Source organism: Chroicocephalus ridibundus, chromosome 1 (genome assembly GCF_963924245.1).
Source record: "Chroicocephalus ridibundus chromosome 1, bChrRid1.1, whole genome shotgun sequence".
Lineage (NCBI taxonomy): Eukaryota > Metazoa > Chordata > Aves > Charadriiformes > Laridae > Chroicocephalus > Chroicocephalus ridibundus.
Window position 1 is genome coordinate 191,475,247 of NC_086284.1, and position 16,056 is coordinate 191,491,302.

Here is a 16,056-nt window from a genome sequence, read left to right on the forward strand (position 1 = left end):
ACTACCATGGGCAATTTTTGCCCATGCTATTTAGCATTCTCCTTGTTTTGGAGGATATCATGGGCCAATTGCAAAAGCTCTGTTTAAGATCCCCCTAGGGAAATGCTGAAGGATTGAGACAGTGTTTCAGACTGCGTATTCATCACGTACTGAACAATATTGATGCAAGATGCCATTTCCCTTCAAAATGCACTTTTCTGAACCTTTTCCTAGATACATAAGCCCTTAGAAATTGAGGTAAGTCTCTCTTCCAAAACACCATAGGAAACAATAGTGACACGAGCCTTCTATTTTTTTTAACCCAGGCATTCATAATTTAAATTCACGTCATGTCCTAAGGAAACACATATTAATCAAGCTATGACAGAGGGCAACAGAACATTTTGATTCTGTCTGCGTAGACTAGTTATATATTATTGGAGCCAGAGAAAGTGTGACTTCACATATGTGTGACTTAGTGGTTAGGACACTAAGTGCCCAAGGACATTAGAAGCTGACATTAGGGATGGAGAAGACTGTTCTGATGAGTATTTCACCTAAAGATATCTGACAATCCAGTGGTTATGAGAGTGCCTTGGGAAATGAAGGTTCACATCCCCTTAGACAAAACTGAGTGCACGTTTCCCACATGGCAAATGACTACAGAAAGCACTGAGCTTTTGGGAGGACCACTTCAAGAAGGATTTTTTTCAGTCAAATTCATTAGATTTGATCTAACAGTGTCTAATAAATCATGCTCTGCAGAGAAGGTGAATGGAGAATCATTCATGGGCCAGGCATGAAAGAGATGTCAGGCTGCACCGCACCGAGCTGCAGCTGGCCGTGGTCAGAAGCAGAAGAGCAAACATACAGGAAATTCTCCTGGAGAAACCGCTGGTGCTTACGATTTTGATACCTCCCAGGTTATTGAGGAGACTAGACGATAAAGAGAAAGAGGGCCTAGAGCTCCATTTTGGTTTTCAGTTTTTAACCCTACCCACAATTCTTTTTCTGATCTGGCCATTAAAAGCTTTTCCTTACAGAGATGAATCATTGCAGTAACATGGGTGAGTAACTTGACCAGCAAACACACTCAAACCTTTTGTAGGAAAATCGTCACTCTTGCATGAGAAGCTGAGACAGTCACAGAAGTAATCAGCCAACGCTGCTGCCAGTAGGTTAATTGGCAGAGAAGTGTTTCAAAGAGTTATTTTCATTCAGAAATACATCACATTTAATTCAGGCTCACAAAGGCCATGAGTTATTTCTTTTTTATAACAGACTAGCAGTGGCAATGACAGGCTAGCATATTGCTGCTGATGACATACTAACGACACGCCAATGATGAGCTAAGTTATCTGCCAGTTTCCCAGCTATTCCAAACTTTTAAGACTTACATGCCCAGAAGTCATCTCCATTTTACTTGTACCGAAATCACTCTTGTACATTCTGGCTTTCTCAATGTGTGTGTTTTAGTTCTCATGAATTCGAGTGCTTCTTGTATGTAGATGAGGTTCAAATTTCTTTCCCAGTTTTCTCTGAGGACACTGTGCTCCAGAGCCATTTCCTGCTCTTTATGTGAAGTATCTATTGGAATGCCTGAGAAATATGCTAAGATAAATAAAAAATATATTTTTAGGTTCAGATGCTACTCAGAGGTCTTTTTCCTTTGAGGTGAACTAATTTATTTCCTGTTTCCCCGGCTGGCAGTCTAGACAACATGCCCATCCAAGTCAATCACATGCCAACAAGCCATCACTGCTGTGTGAACTAGTTCATCTCTTTTGCAACAGCAGTCCTACAGCTGGTCGGAGACAGAGATGATTGCCAGAGAAGTGCCTTCCTTTAAGGATGCAACATCCCACGGTACAGGGCAGCTAAGAGCTGAGTAACCAAAAACTGGACTGTGTAACACCATGGACATGTGAAGGTATGGCTGAGCAGAGCCGGGTCGTGGACCACACTGAAGCTGGCCCACTTCATCTGGGCTACTTTCATCACATACAGCATAGATGAAGCTTTCACATCCTGCTCGCACCCTGTGTGAGAAAACCGTGGGACACTCTTCCCCTCCAGTTTATTGCATTCCTCAGATGTGTTTGCTTCTCAATATTGTTGACTTTCTGTTGTCTTATTTGAAAATACACAAGTGGCCAATGAGAGCACAGCCCTTTTGGGCACCAATCCAAAGCAATATCAAGCCTCCCGTTAGCTTCCCAGCTGGGAATGCCACAGTAATTAAAATTAGTCACACATACAAGATGAGTGGATATGAGTGAGAGAAAAGCTAAAGAAAATGAATTAATGGGAAGTGTAAAAGTGAAAATTAAATACAGAGAAAAATGATCATCGTTATGAAGCTTGGCAGCAAGACAGTGACCAGAAAACACACAAATTATGCAAGTGGCATTCAAGCACTACAACTAGAGGCTGGCAGTCATAGTGATGAACTGGATGTACTTGACCAGCTGGCTTCAAGGACCTCTGGACTCCCGGCAGAGAACTTTTCCAGAGCTGTGTAAATTGAGAGAAAGATAAAGGAACACTATTGAAAATATGTTCTCCAATACCGTTCCTTCTTCCTTAATACCTGTGCGGTCAAACTCCAAGAAAAATGGTGAGTGTTTGAGACAGGAATCTTCTACTACCAATTACCCATATTAGACTTCATAGTACAGCCTTTCTTCACTGTGTTGGAGTACATTATAGTTTACTTCTAACTATATCAGTCCCACTTTCCTTAACAATTCATGAAGGGGATGAATATATGGGAGATAGTAAACATCAGGGAATATTTCTTCTTGGCAGTCTAGGAAGAGACTGACTGAAGTTTTGCAAGTAGGGTCTTTGCAGAAGTCTGTGACATAGGAGCACTCAATATGTTGATGATGAGAACTGGATAACCTAATTTTCAAAAAATTTAATGACATCTTCCTAGTGGAGGGCTGGATTTATGCCGAGGCAGACCACCTTTTTTTTGTAATGATTCTTTTTTTGGCCACTATTTAATTTGTGGTTTGCTTTTGACCTCTTTGTATTCTTTAACTCTTTATCTTCCTCTTATTGAATAATCCACATTAATGACCAAATTGGAAATTTTACTAGGTATTTCCAATGTGCCCTCTCTATGTTACACTGCAGACACCCTCTTGCTCCTGTGCACCTGTAGAAAAGGAAGGAGCTGACTGCTTTGTTGTTGTTAGAGAAAAGCTTTTGACCTGTTTCCACTGTATAAAGAACTTACCTAAAACCTCAGATGGATAGAAGTTCCCCAGAAGAAAGAGCTCCCTGCCACCTCCCAATGGAGTGTAGAGGAATATACACTTACAGAGAGAATATTCATACTACATCAGTAAACTCTCTAGTCAGAAATCCCCCATTACTTTTTTACGAGTGAGACAAACTGTGCACAAGGTTTGGATTAGTCAGTTGATAGGACTGATCTTCACGCATGGCAGCTTCTTCAGAGTAACAGTCCATACGCGGGCACTCCAGGCAGGAGCAAATGGGGATACATTTCCCTGCCGGGTCCATGACAGTTGTATCAGTTAACTCCTAGTAACTTCACACTCAATAATTGCGCCCCTTCTAATAAAATTTTGCTGGTGTTACACAGTGACAGGCCTGAAAAGAAGAAGCTACAGCCCGCTACAGACAAAGAGCATCAGTGATTCTAGAAATGCTTCGGCTTTTCTTTTTATTTTCTGTCTAATTGCATGTGATAATTTTAGCAAGGGTCCATATTTATTTGAACCTTCATTTCCTGAAGGTAAACCGTGACAAAAACTGCACAGACAATGTAGAGCACCCCAGGAAATATGGCAGCAATCACAAAAGCAAACCAAAGCCATTGCTGTGGGCGGCTGGGTAGCCCAGGAGGAAGGAAGTGCCTCCGAGAGTGGAACGTGGAGGGACCTTCACCTGAGTCATCTCCAGCTTGAAGTTCTCATCATTTGGCAATGGAAACTCAGCTTTGTTCACCGACTGGCAAGACAGTTGTTTAGGATTCTTATTTCAAGTTAGCTCTCTAGGCAGTTACTTTCTTACACGTTATACTTGGAGCCTAGTTTTATATAGTCTTTGAGCGTGCACAGAAGCTTATTAAAATTAATTTTTTCCCCAAGGACTTCTTCATTCTGCTTTTTCACACACACTCTTCACAAGAGAAATGGCTCTTCAAAACTCATGCTTTTTGTCATAATAATTGCTTTACACCTCTTGGCAACTTTTCACACCATGTGTAAAGTACTGTTTCATTAAGGTTCATTAAGAGACAATACTTCCATTACAGTAAAAAATCACAATAATGCCTACATATTGTTTTTAATGTTAATCATGTTATTTAATTTATAGAGAAGCATAAATGTATATGCAACCACAGACACAACTTTTGCAAAGCACTCTTGGAACTTAAGTGATAAGACAACAATTATTATTAAATGAAATATTTAATTCTGATTGACAATAGGGCATGAAAAATAACTTACATTGCATGGTTGGAAAAGAAAATTAGTTTTTAAGGAAACCTTAAATTGCTATGAGAACTTTATGGTAAAGTAGAATAAAATTGTACATTACAGTTTATTAGACCTGCGTGTTCCTTCATTGTTTTTATGATAAAATACTCATTTCTGTTCAAATTAATATTTCACTTCTTTTTATGGGAAAAAAGAGCTCAAGGGTTAAATTACTAAAGTAAAACTCTAGTATTGATTAGACAGGATGTATTTATAGACTACTAAAGAGAACAATCACAGAAAGATCTACTGGCTAGTTCCTGCTTTATTTCAGGTGGGGAAGCTGGTGCTGCAGTCAAGCCTCATCTAACAACAGTGAGAAGCATCTAGAGATTTGCCCTCAGAACAGCCTAATCACCAATTTACACCCAAATTTTTCCATTTTATTGTGACACAGAAATTTTTTTTACAGTTATCACCCTCAGCACATAAGTTACAAGAGTGCTCAGCAAAGGAGGTGTTATATAGGGTTGCTTATATTGTAGTTAAGAGATGATATGCCAAATAATGATGCTCAAAAACAGGCAGTATTGTTCACCAGTGATAATTGTACACAGCAAATGGCTTCCCATGTGCGGCTCTTTATGTGTAACTGTTATCACCAAGAGCTGTTACCTAGGAAACAAAACGCACTTACATACTATGTATGAGTTTCTCCAGAGTTACTTTTCCCACTAATACTCTAAGACATTTAAACGCTTTGATAGAATATTTGTAATATACCCTTGTCTGAATACCACCAAAATCACAGTCATCAAATGGCCAGATTGGTTAGTGTGGTCTTATTCAGACAAAACAGATTTCTTATTAAGGAAAACCATCTTTTAACTTTTTTTTTTTCTTCTTGAAAGTGTGAGTGTGTTGCTTGTATACTTGTGGGAAGTAGTTAGCAGTGAAAAGATGACACAAAAAGGATTAAAATATGTAGCCACTGTGTAACCAAACCGATATCTTAAACTCATCATTCTTTTGCCAAACATTGATACCGAAATCTGAGCTGTTTTATAAATGGAATAAGAATATTGAATCACACAACCGATTTTCTTATTCCAGCTCTGAAATTATGAAATGTTTGGACAAGTAGCTCAAAATTTTAGCTATCATGTGAGCCTTCTTGCCTTTGAATACACACATAATTCAATCACAGTTTGCTGTGGAGATAATGGTCCAGAGCTGCTTGTTTTTCCTTGCGCATTACATGTTGGTGTCAAAGATGACACCAACTTTTCAAAATTTTTGACTCTGTAAAGGTAAATATTAAGGGTTATCTTTACATCTAAAGTTAGCACGAAAGGTTTATTGGAATTTAGGAAGGGTGGTCAATCTGTAATTTGGGATATACAGATGCAAAACTGTATGTAAAAATCTAAAACCACTTATGAAAGGAAGTTGCCAAAAAGTGCTGAATCTCATAGTCACTAACTCCAAAGCTTGTTGCACTGGCCTCTGAAAAGTAAATTTTGAGGGTTACTGAATACATTTTACTTGACAGATATGATGTTGTTAACAGATGAGTGTTGAGAGGCTATGATCAAACGATTCTGAATAAACCCAGACCTGATCACTCCCTATGCTGAGCCTTTCTTAACTCTATTGCAGTAAAGTGAGTGATCTTTAACAAAAGATAATTTCTGAGAGGGAAGGAAGATATTAGAGGTCTATCTGCTACAACGAAAGAAAAAAGGATGATCCGAAACAAAAATACAAGATGAGGCTGTGAGCATATGCCGATGATGAATGTGTATGTCAATAACGTAAGGTTTAGAAATCCTCACAAGAACTCTTTGTATTAAAAATAGGAAAAATGTCAGAAAACATAGCTCCAAGTGTAAAAGCTATCACAGTGATATCCAAAATGAGACATTCTGCCCACATTAGCCATCCTTGACAAAGTTTTATACTATCAGCTGTAGCAAGCGGCTCTTCACAGTATATTTGTTGTGCAAATTGGCTTATTTTTCTCTGTGGTGATTCCATACAAGAAAAAAAAAAAAAACCAACACATTTTTTCAACCCTTGTTTAGTCAATTAAAGACTCTTTTTCTCTTTTCATCATTAATGAACCAATTCTACAACCAAGCATTATAATTCCATAAAAAATCAACCACCCAGTTGTCATTAGGCACGTCTCATACACACACATCTTCGGACTGGAATGGAAAGTCATTTCTTTTTCATGAAAAGGGGCTGGACAACTTGGCAGGAAGACACAGCATCTCTTATAAGGCTTTGCACGGGGGGGGGCGCTGTAGAAGCACTGCTCTGCAGCCTACCTTTTGTGGGAAAAGTGAGGAGGCAAAGATCTGAAGGAAGCAGGGTTAGGAAAGTCTAGACAACTTAAGCCGTCAAATCAATGGTCAGAGGCTTACAATTAACCTATTGATTGAAACGTTTGGGGTTTTAATGCTTAGAAATTTTGCTAACTGTAGTGATTTTGTAAGAAACGTCCAGCTATTAACTTACTGACTTGAACTTTCCTTTTCCTGTACTTGAGCAAAGATTTTTTTGTCAGGAAACGCACGGGAATCGATTTAGTGACTTCCAGAGCATGGAAGTACTCCAGACTCTGGAGGTTACAATCCCTGCAGCAGAAGGAACCTTGTGGTTTGCTTTGTCTTGTTTTGTTTTAACTGCTCACCTCTGGCAGGACCAGGAGTATTTATTTTCTCTCTCCACGCCGTGAGTTCAGCAGGAGCTTAATTACCAGGCAGCGTGTTGTGATTGGCCGAGGAGCATCAGAAATGAGCAAATGTATCACGGTTTGCGCCGGGGCTCAGGAGTAACAGCTACAGTCACTCACCAGCCTCAACTGTCAGCTCCGTCTTCCTCCTGCATAAAAATAAACATTTCCCCCACAATAAAGTCTTTTTATAAAAGCAATAAAACAACTCAAGGGAGCATTGTTATCATGAGCTAATCACCCCCTTAGGGAATTAGAGGCACTTAGCTGCATCTAGAGCTTCAACACCTGAGGGGCTGTGATTATTTCGTGATAACCAACAAGGCATGACAGACTGGGAGGTTAATTAGATAATATTCAAACTTGGTAATATTGAGTTTGAAGATTTCTTTTGAAGTTGTACAAGCAAAGCTCTGCTTATAAAACAGCAGTGGGATATCAGCACAGAAAGGATAATTAACATTTCCTACAAACGAACCAAGGTTTTGAATAGCTAAAGGAAAAAATAATAAAGTCAAAGTACTAAACCCTGAGGCACTCCTTTAACAATGAGTAATCCTGATGAGTTCACTCCCTGGAATCTTGGGCAGAAATTGACTCAAATTATATAATGCCATTTAGTTGCTAACCCCTAAATGGTGGAGGCACTTCAGTCAGCCTCATACTACTTAACGGTCCATTGTCTCAAAGAATTTAGTGGGGTAGTAAACGCAGTATTAATAATAAATAATCATCCCAGCTGCAATCATAGCCAGTGGTTTGAGAAACTGTAAGAAACTGTGCCACTGCACCGTGAGAGATTAAAGACAAAGGACGCTGCAAACATTTAAAATTATACAAGCAGTCATTTTTCTGGAAGAGCATTTTATTTTTGTGGACAATGGCAGTGTAGTTTCAGGAGTATCTGCAGGCGTATGCAGGGATGGAGCTGTGCTGCAGACGTGTATTAGTGGCTAGTTGCTCTGCAAGGACCTGGCCTACAAAGCCCATGGGCTGATGCCGTTTCTTCCTGGTCCAGCAGCTGGGGACTGTGGGGTGAAGTGGCCCGGCTGGCTGGTCTGGCTGAAATTATACTACCAAACCCTTGCATCAAGGCTTTGCATTGCCTCGCTGACCTGAGTCATGCTGTGGCCACGTGAGCTATGGATCCCACGCAAGGCTGGTTGAGGAGCTGCAGCTGAGGAGAAGAGCTGGATGTTCCCTCTTGGTGGGCAGCTGGCTCTAACATCAATCAGCTTGTAACTCTCGGCTGTAAAGCAAGTTCCAGAAACAACACGCAACTTTTAAATGTAATTATTTATATTGATGATCAGTTAAAAAATAAGCAAAAACTCAGCTATCTCTAACTTGTTTACTTATAAAATGGAAAATGAAGATGACTGTTGGTGTCCCAAACAATCTCTGATTCAGGTAGCTTGCTTTTTAAACAAACTTTTGTTGAGTCACCAGAACTGGTGAATTAAAGAATGTAGTCAAGCACTTCTGGTCCTAAACTATATATATTCTGCAGGACAAATCATTACAACAAAGCTGAGATTGCTGGTCAGTCAGGTATTTGCCAGCAGAATGGTTTTTCATTGTTAAATTCTGATTTAATAGAATCAAAACATCTCACTGGAACCTGTCAATTCCATAAAAACCTTCAACAGGGAATCAAGTCATTTTGTGTGTTTTCCGGCCAGCCTTCCAGCCTGCCGGTCAGGGGGGTGGCAGCCTGCCTGGCTCTGCAGGCTGGCTCCTTCCCTGGCTCCCCGCTGCCCGTGCCATGGGCTGCCGGGCTGCCTGCCTCCCCGGGCTGCCAGGCACTCACAGCCACACGCTCCGCTGCTCCTGCGACACTCCCCGCGTCAGTGCCCTGGCATGCCTGGTGCATATCCAACCAAGATTTCCCTCCTTGCAAAAAAAAAAAAAAAAAAAAAAAAGAAAAAGACGAAAAAGAGCCCTACGTATAATTTGCCGGGAAGCACAGATGTTTTTACATGCTCTTTCTGCAAAATCGTTCATAAATCTTCGCTTTTAATTTCCATGCTAAAAAAAAAAAGTTAAAAGAAAAAAAGTGGAACTCTGGAATCCTGCACAGAGCTTAAAATTAAATAGAAAAGAAAAAAATTAATAGATCTGAGATATGAAGGGAAAAATACATATGTAGGTACCAATGAGGCAAGGATACATGGATACTAGAAAAAAAATAGGAACAGGAACATAGAGGAAGGAGTCACATAATTTTTCTCAGAAGCTCAAGTGTTTGTAAGTCATTTCTTCTGTTTAGATATGAAACAATGGGATGCCCAAAAACATCTCGTGTACGTCCAGGAAGCGTGTCAGAGTGGGACGAGCCAGCTTCTGAAGGTGCCTGCTGCAGTGGCTAAAGACGACAGTTTGATGGCCACCTTGTGCTAGATTTCTAAGTTTGCTTAGATTGCTCAAGTTGGCTGAAAAGTATGTCATGCGAAAAGCTGAAAAATGGAAATCGAGAGCAAAGGACAAAAGCTACATGAAAATACTTAAAGTACATCTTCCTCGGTGATACTTGCACTAATCATTATCCAGAGAGCAGACTGCTCTTCTCAAAGTGCTTTTCCTTATATCACTTGCCTCCTTCACCATCACCAACATCCTCTTTAAGTGCTTTCTTTTATATTTACTTAATTATTTATTCCTTTATGTGTTTGTATGTTTTTATCACTAAGGCATCAGATATTTAAGTCACCAGGAACACATCCTGCTCTTAGACTATTTCAGATCATTTGTTCTTTATCTTATACTTACGAAATGCCTAGTGACACTTGTGGAATAAAGCATATGAATGTTTAATTAAATGAATACACTTAAAGTGCCAGTGCAATTGCATTTTAGAAAAAAAAAAAAAGAACACTTCTCCCACTGGGTGTAATCCAGCACCCTCTAAAATCACAGGAAAGACAGCCATTGGAGTCGTTGGAGTGCTTGAGACTTTTTTGAGAAAATATATTTCAAGACTAAAGCTCTGGAAAAAGATACACTAGGGTGTCGTGTGGGTTCATTAGTGGTCCCTGTGGCTGCTGATCAGTATAGCCTTTGCTGTTTCTGCTCTTGTTATCAGATATGTCTTCGAGTTCAATAAATAAGCATCAAGGTCTCAAGAACCTCAGTGCCTGTATCGATACAGGAAAGAGGTTTTAGCATGAGGCTCATTTGAAAGAGCAATCACAGACTCGGTTCTGTGGGAAACATTTGGCCATGTCTACTGCACGCAATCATGGCCCTAATGCAGTTTGACCAGTAATGATCAGAGCAAGAATTAAAGTCCAACCTGCCCGTGGCAAGGTGAATGGTCTCAACCCCAGAAGCCTTCCCTTGGAGCGCATGCTCATCTCTGTGTTTCCACTCTAGTTTATACCATGCTACTTCCATATTTGCATTACACCAAGTCTTTGCTTCATGGCCGACAGTGATAGACGTTTTCATTTCAACATCCTCTCTTTCATCCTGCACCTAGCACTTTTGTTTCCTCCGTCCTGATAAGGTTGCACGCTTAGCACCTGAGCATCCTCATCACAGATGCGGTTTTGCACTTTCTCGTTAGGTAATGATTTCACATATCAGGTTTACCAGCTTCACCTTCTAAGCCTTTTTATGAGCAATTTTCGTAGACCATGACTCCAGTGAAGCTGACATAGAGTGTACCTGTGCGCATGGGTAGGCTGGTACAAATCCCTTCTGTCAGCAGGTGCACCAGCAAAAAATAGAACTTAACAGTGACCTGCTTTCACTGGTATGAAGTTCATTTGGTATTCATGAAAGCCACGAGGATGTTAAGTTTGTAACGGTATAAACACTTAGCTACAGTTTTTCTTAACATCGACTCCCATGGGGTTGCCAGAAGGGAAAAGAATACAGGTGAGCCTATACAATAACTTATTTATATCCTTGCCTATAGCTCTCAGTGGCATCCATACAGTGTACAAAATCTTTCTTGTTGGAACAGTGAATCAGGATCTATGCATGAACACAGATATCTATGTGCATTGCATGTTACCAGCTTGTGGGTACGTAGTCAAATTCTGCTGCTTTTACTCACAACGCACCACGATTTTCTCCAGAGAGGAACCCTCTGTTCCTTCTTGTGTTTGCACTATATCTCCCTGGAAATCTCACTTTCTGTTTTCAGTTAAGAATTTCAGAAAGGAAATAATTTGTTTCGGATACTTCATTTGGCGTCTTCTTTTTGCCAAGCTGAAAATTTTGGAAAAAAAACCCCAATGAGTCACAAAGTATGTGGTTTAAAAATAATAAGAACTTGATTCAGTCATCAACCCCTCAGCCAGAAATGGATGATTTAGGTCTGGTTCTGATCTTTTCTGTCAAACAACTGCTGCCGAAGGTAAACCCATCAGAAATACTGTCTAAACACTGAAAGTAGACAGGAGGGACGAGAGGAAAACAAGTAACTGAGAGTCCTCTCACAGAAGGACTTTTCATGTGAGTAAAGTTACTCACAATTAGCAAGTGTTTGCAGTCAGCTTTTTATGCTGTAATTCAATCTAACTTCAGAGAAAAAGATTAACGCTCCTTCTGCTTGTCTTTGTTCATGGATGATGTAGGCAAACCTGTCTCCTCCTCCGCCGTTTCATTCTCTGATAATTACGGCACATATGAAGCTCCATAGGTGAGAAGTTTTCAGATGCTTTCATAGGGGAGAGCACAACTTAGCAGTTGCAGCTTTGGGAGCTGCTTTTCTCCCCACTTGACATTTTGTGGGCAAGCTCCCTTCCCGTTACCGAGCGAGTAACATCCCTGTGGCAATTGCAGCAGTGGCTCACGTGGAAAAGTAATATTAGGAAAGTATTTAGTGTATGTGCAGCTGTCTGTGGTGTCACTCTAGCTGGTGGAAATAAACCGAAGAGATCAACCAGTTATTTGGGAAACACCACGGGTTGATAGGCCACAGTTAGCTGTTATCTATGTGTTTATGCAGCTTACCAAGCATTTAAATGTCAGAAAGGAGTCTCTTGAGAGGGTCCTCCCAACTCCATCCTTACCAACAAATATCCCATATACTCAGTTCATGTTTTGATTTAAGGGTGTTTCAACTCGCTTTTGGCCCAAATTCCTGTCCAACACTTGTGAGTTTTAGAACAATTTGTTGATTCTTTTGGTATTTTTGTATATTCCTATAAGACTCTGCATTTCCTTTTTCCTGCTAGCAGAAGAATTGGAAGTGGCACTCTATATGGTTCATAAAAAGGCTGAAAAATCTGTTATGAAACTTCCAATCTAATTGATAAAACAGATTATAGTACAAAGGAAAATGGGCAAAATACAAATCAGAAGAGAAGAAGTTAACTGAAGAGGGAATCTAAAGGCACTAGCAAAAAATAATAAGGCCAATCTATTAAGACGAATAAAGAGGAATAATACAGAATATGGAATACTAAAGAATCATTAATACATATTTCTCCTCGGTTTTGAAAGAAGGAGGTTAATGAATTCATATTGTCTTTCATTTTATATACCATGCGTTTTATTTCCTCGGTCACTGGGGAGGATGTTAAACAACACAATGTCTCCATATCTTCAGGGCCAGAAAGCTGCAGTCAGGAATGTTAAAAGAAATGGCTTTAGAAAGGAGTGTAAATCTAAGTCTTTGCTGCACAATGCAGGGGTACCAGGACGCTCAAGTTAACTGAGGTATCAAGATCCCTGCAACAGCCTTCTGGTAGACTTAACCTAGCTGGGAAACAGCCCAATACTGTGCCACAGATAATCAACATCAACATCGCACAGATGAAATCCCAGAAGACTCAAGATGATAATGACAAACTGATGCTTTAAGAACGGGATGATCCAAGTAGCCTTACAGTTAGCACAGGTAAGATCATACACAGAGTCTGGATGCAACTGGGGATTACTTAAGTACAGTATCAAAATCCCCATTTGTTTATATCGGAAAATTCTGTTCGTTTATTACTTTTTTATGATACTATCCATCTGATTGATAAAGATGGCTATAAAATTCTTCAAGCACATCTATACTAGCGGGCGCAGACTGTTGCTAAGTTTCTTCTACCCAGTTAGGCACAACGTGCTTCAACCTGGAAGCCATGTAGATATGTCAGCACGCACTATGCCTAAGCTCCTGGGGCAGCTTGGACAGAGAGGGCATTTTTAAACACAAAATCTCTGCTCCCAACCTGACTGCTAGACAACGATGATGTGGATATTCACTTGTTTTCTCTTTAGCAGTAAAGTTTACCATTCTTCAGGATATAAGAATCCATGCGGTGGGAGCGTATGTCTGGATCACTGAGTCAAGAGTAAGCCTGTGGTAAATAATATGGAGGAGGTGGAACACAAGTCCTGGCTTGGAGCTAGATATTATCTTTTTACATGGGCTCCTCTGAGGCACTAGTCCACCTGAAGATATGTATTACTTGGCTTTTGCATAACTACATGGCCACTTCCCAGCATCATGGCCTCAGCGTTACATGTGGGCATCTCTCTCGTAGGGAAGAGCAGCCGCAGTAGAGGTGGTTCTCTGCTTCAGACATGGGAGGGGACTGGTCAAAAAGTGCTGGTCAGAGCAACGATCAAGACCATGAAAACAAGCCATGACCTCACCGATGTAGTTATTTCCCTGCATTTTATTAAATGTTACTAAAAAGCTGCATTTTACCAAACCAAACTCTTAAGATGGTTTTAATTATTAGTGTACTTGTGGACCAAATAGATATCCTTAGTCAAGTTAGCCTCTTATAAGATTAGGCAGGCAGCTTCATCAGACCCAGAATACAGGTATTTTTTATTACCAAAAATCTCAGGTTTGTCTGCGCGCTTCTGACTAACTAGAAGTTTGTGAGAGCAGTTTTTTAACCTTGAGAAAAAATGTGCAGATATTCACACCCTGCCCCCAACTGTGTTGTATTTTGATAAGACCTTACAAACCCTTCCTTGCAAAGGGGAAAATATGGCTGATTGGCACAAGGTATGCATCTCCCAAATTTCTTTTGTAGGCGGATAGTTATGTCATGACACAGAGCCAGTTTTTACGGCCTTTGGTCTGTAAAAAGGCACTCGCCATTTGGACCGGAGGCCAGCGCAGGAATGTTTCTCGTCTCACAAAAAGCGGCTCTGACTCTCAACGCTTCCCTTGCCCTGGGAGCTGCCACCCACGTGAGAGCCATGGGCTCCGTCCCCCGCCAGCCGCCTGCCTGTGCAATACAGCGCAGCGGAGACCACGCCAGGCAGCAGGGACAGCTGGGGCGCATGAGGATTGGGGTGAATTTTTGGAGCTACGGAAAGGCAGTTTCCCAGCATGTGCCTGGCAGCTACGATCAGTCTACCGGCTTCTCCTTCACAGGGCTAGAGCTTAGAAAGTTCCCACATCGAATTTTTTTTCTTCAGAGAGCACCAGAAGAGGCCATTCTAAGCTCACAGCAGCCCAAGGGAACGGACTGCAGAGTAGCTCCCAAACACCGCGACACGCCAGCGACAGACTTGCCCGGTTTGGGTGGGTTATCGCCAGACCCCAGCACACCCCTGGCCGGGGCCGGGGGCAGGGACAGCCCCGCCGAAGGGGCGCCGGGGGCGGCGCCGCAGCCCGGTCTGTCCCGGCCGCCGCCCCCGAGAAGCGCCGCTCTTACCGCAGCTTCTCCGCAAAGCAAGTTTTCCTCCGTGCCCCAGAGTACGCAGCGACAGTTTATCCGTTAACCACTAGATGGCACCTGGTATTTGGCAACCACGTCCCTTTTTAGGCTCTTTTTTTTGTTTGGTGGTTTTTGTTTTTTTTTTAATCCCTCGAGTTGAAGCTGATACAGGGATAGGGAAGCTCTGACAGAGCAAAAATAAAACCGGCTCCTCACCCGTGAGATTTCCACTGCCACGGGCCTACCCATAGTTAAAAATATTGACCACCCCTTTTGCAAAATATTCCCCAAAATTGCCATAATCTCTGGTGCCCCAGCTGCTGGCCTTTGCTTTGCTTTGCTTTGCTGTGCCTTCCCGAAGAGTGCTGCTCCTGTGGGGCAGGGACACGGGCTGGGGACATCGTGTGAAGAGTTAACATGCAGGAAGAATTTGGTTAGGCACCTACCTCCAGTGCAGCAACCCTTGCTGTGGAGGCTTGGATTTGACATCGAGCTCACTTCCAGAGAAATTCCCAGCGGCGTTAATGTGAAGGATATGGGGGGGGGGGTGTCTATGTTTGTGGGTATACATGTGTTTCAATATATTAAGGCATATGAATTCTTCAAATTTTGGGCTACTTGGAGTGTTATTTTTTCTAATCTTTAAAATCTCGTTCCAAACATTGTTTCCGCAAATTTCTCTTCAGTGCAGTGACTCACTGTCTTTTCACAGTGGTATCTGTGTTGTCTGTAACACTGCATCAATACCTGTTTTTGTGGATGAGCTTCTGGGTTCGTTGGGAGCCTTTCCCTTATGTTCCATGGAGAGGCACTGGAATAAAACGCAGATTTCTTGATTGCAAAGGGTCACAGTGTTGGAATTTACCTCTCCTCTGCTTTTGGCAACAACAACCTCTGTGTAAATCTGATAATATGGCTGGCAAATACATGTTAGGTTAGAAAACGGTACAGCAGCTGCTGTGCTACTGGTAGTAACTTAGTCAAATAGATTCAGTAATGTCCAATATTTAGACATGGACTCTTGCAAATACAGTGGGCCTTTGGGGTTCAGGAAACTTGATAAAGCAGCTCCCTGATTTTGGACATTAAATGTGATAAGGCTAATCATAATAATCCTTTTCAAAAGGAAATTCCCAGCCCTTCCTGTTATATTAGGCCCTATAAACTGAAAAACAATATTTAAGGCTAAAAACTTATCAAAGGGTTGGGTTATTTTGTTTGGGTTTTCTTTTTTTTCTTTTTCTGGGGAGGAGGG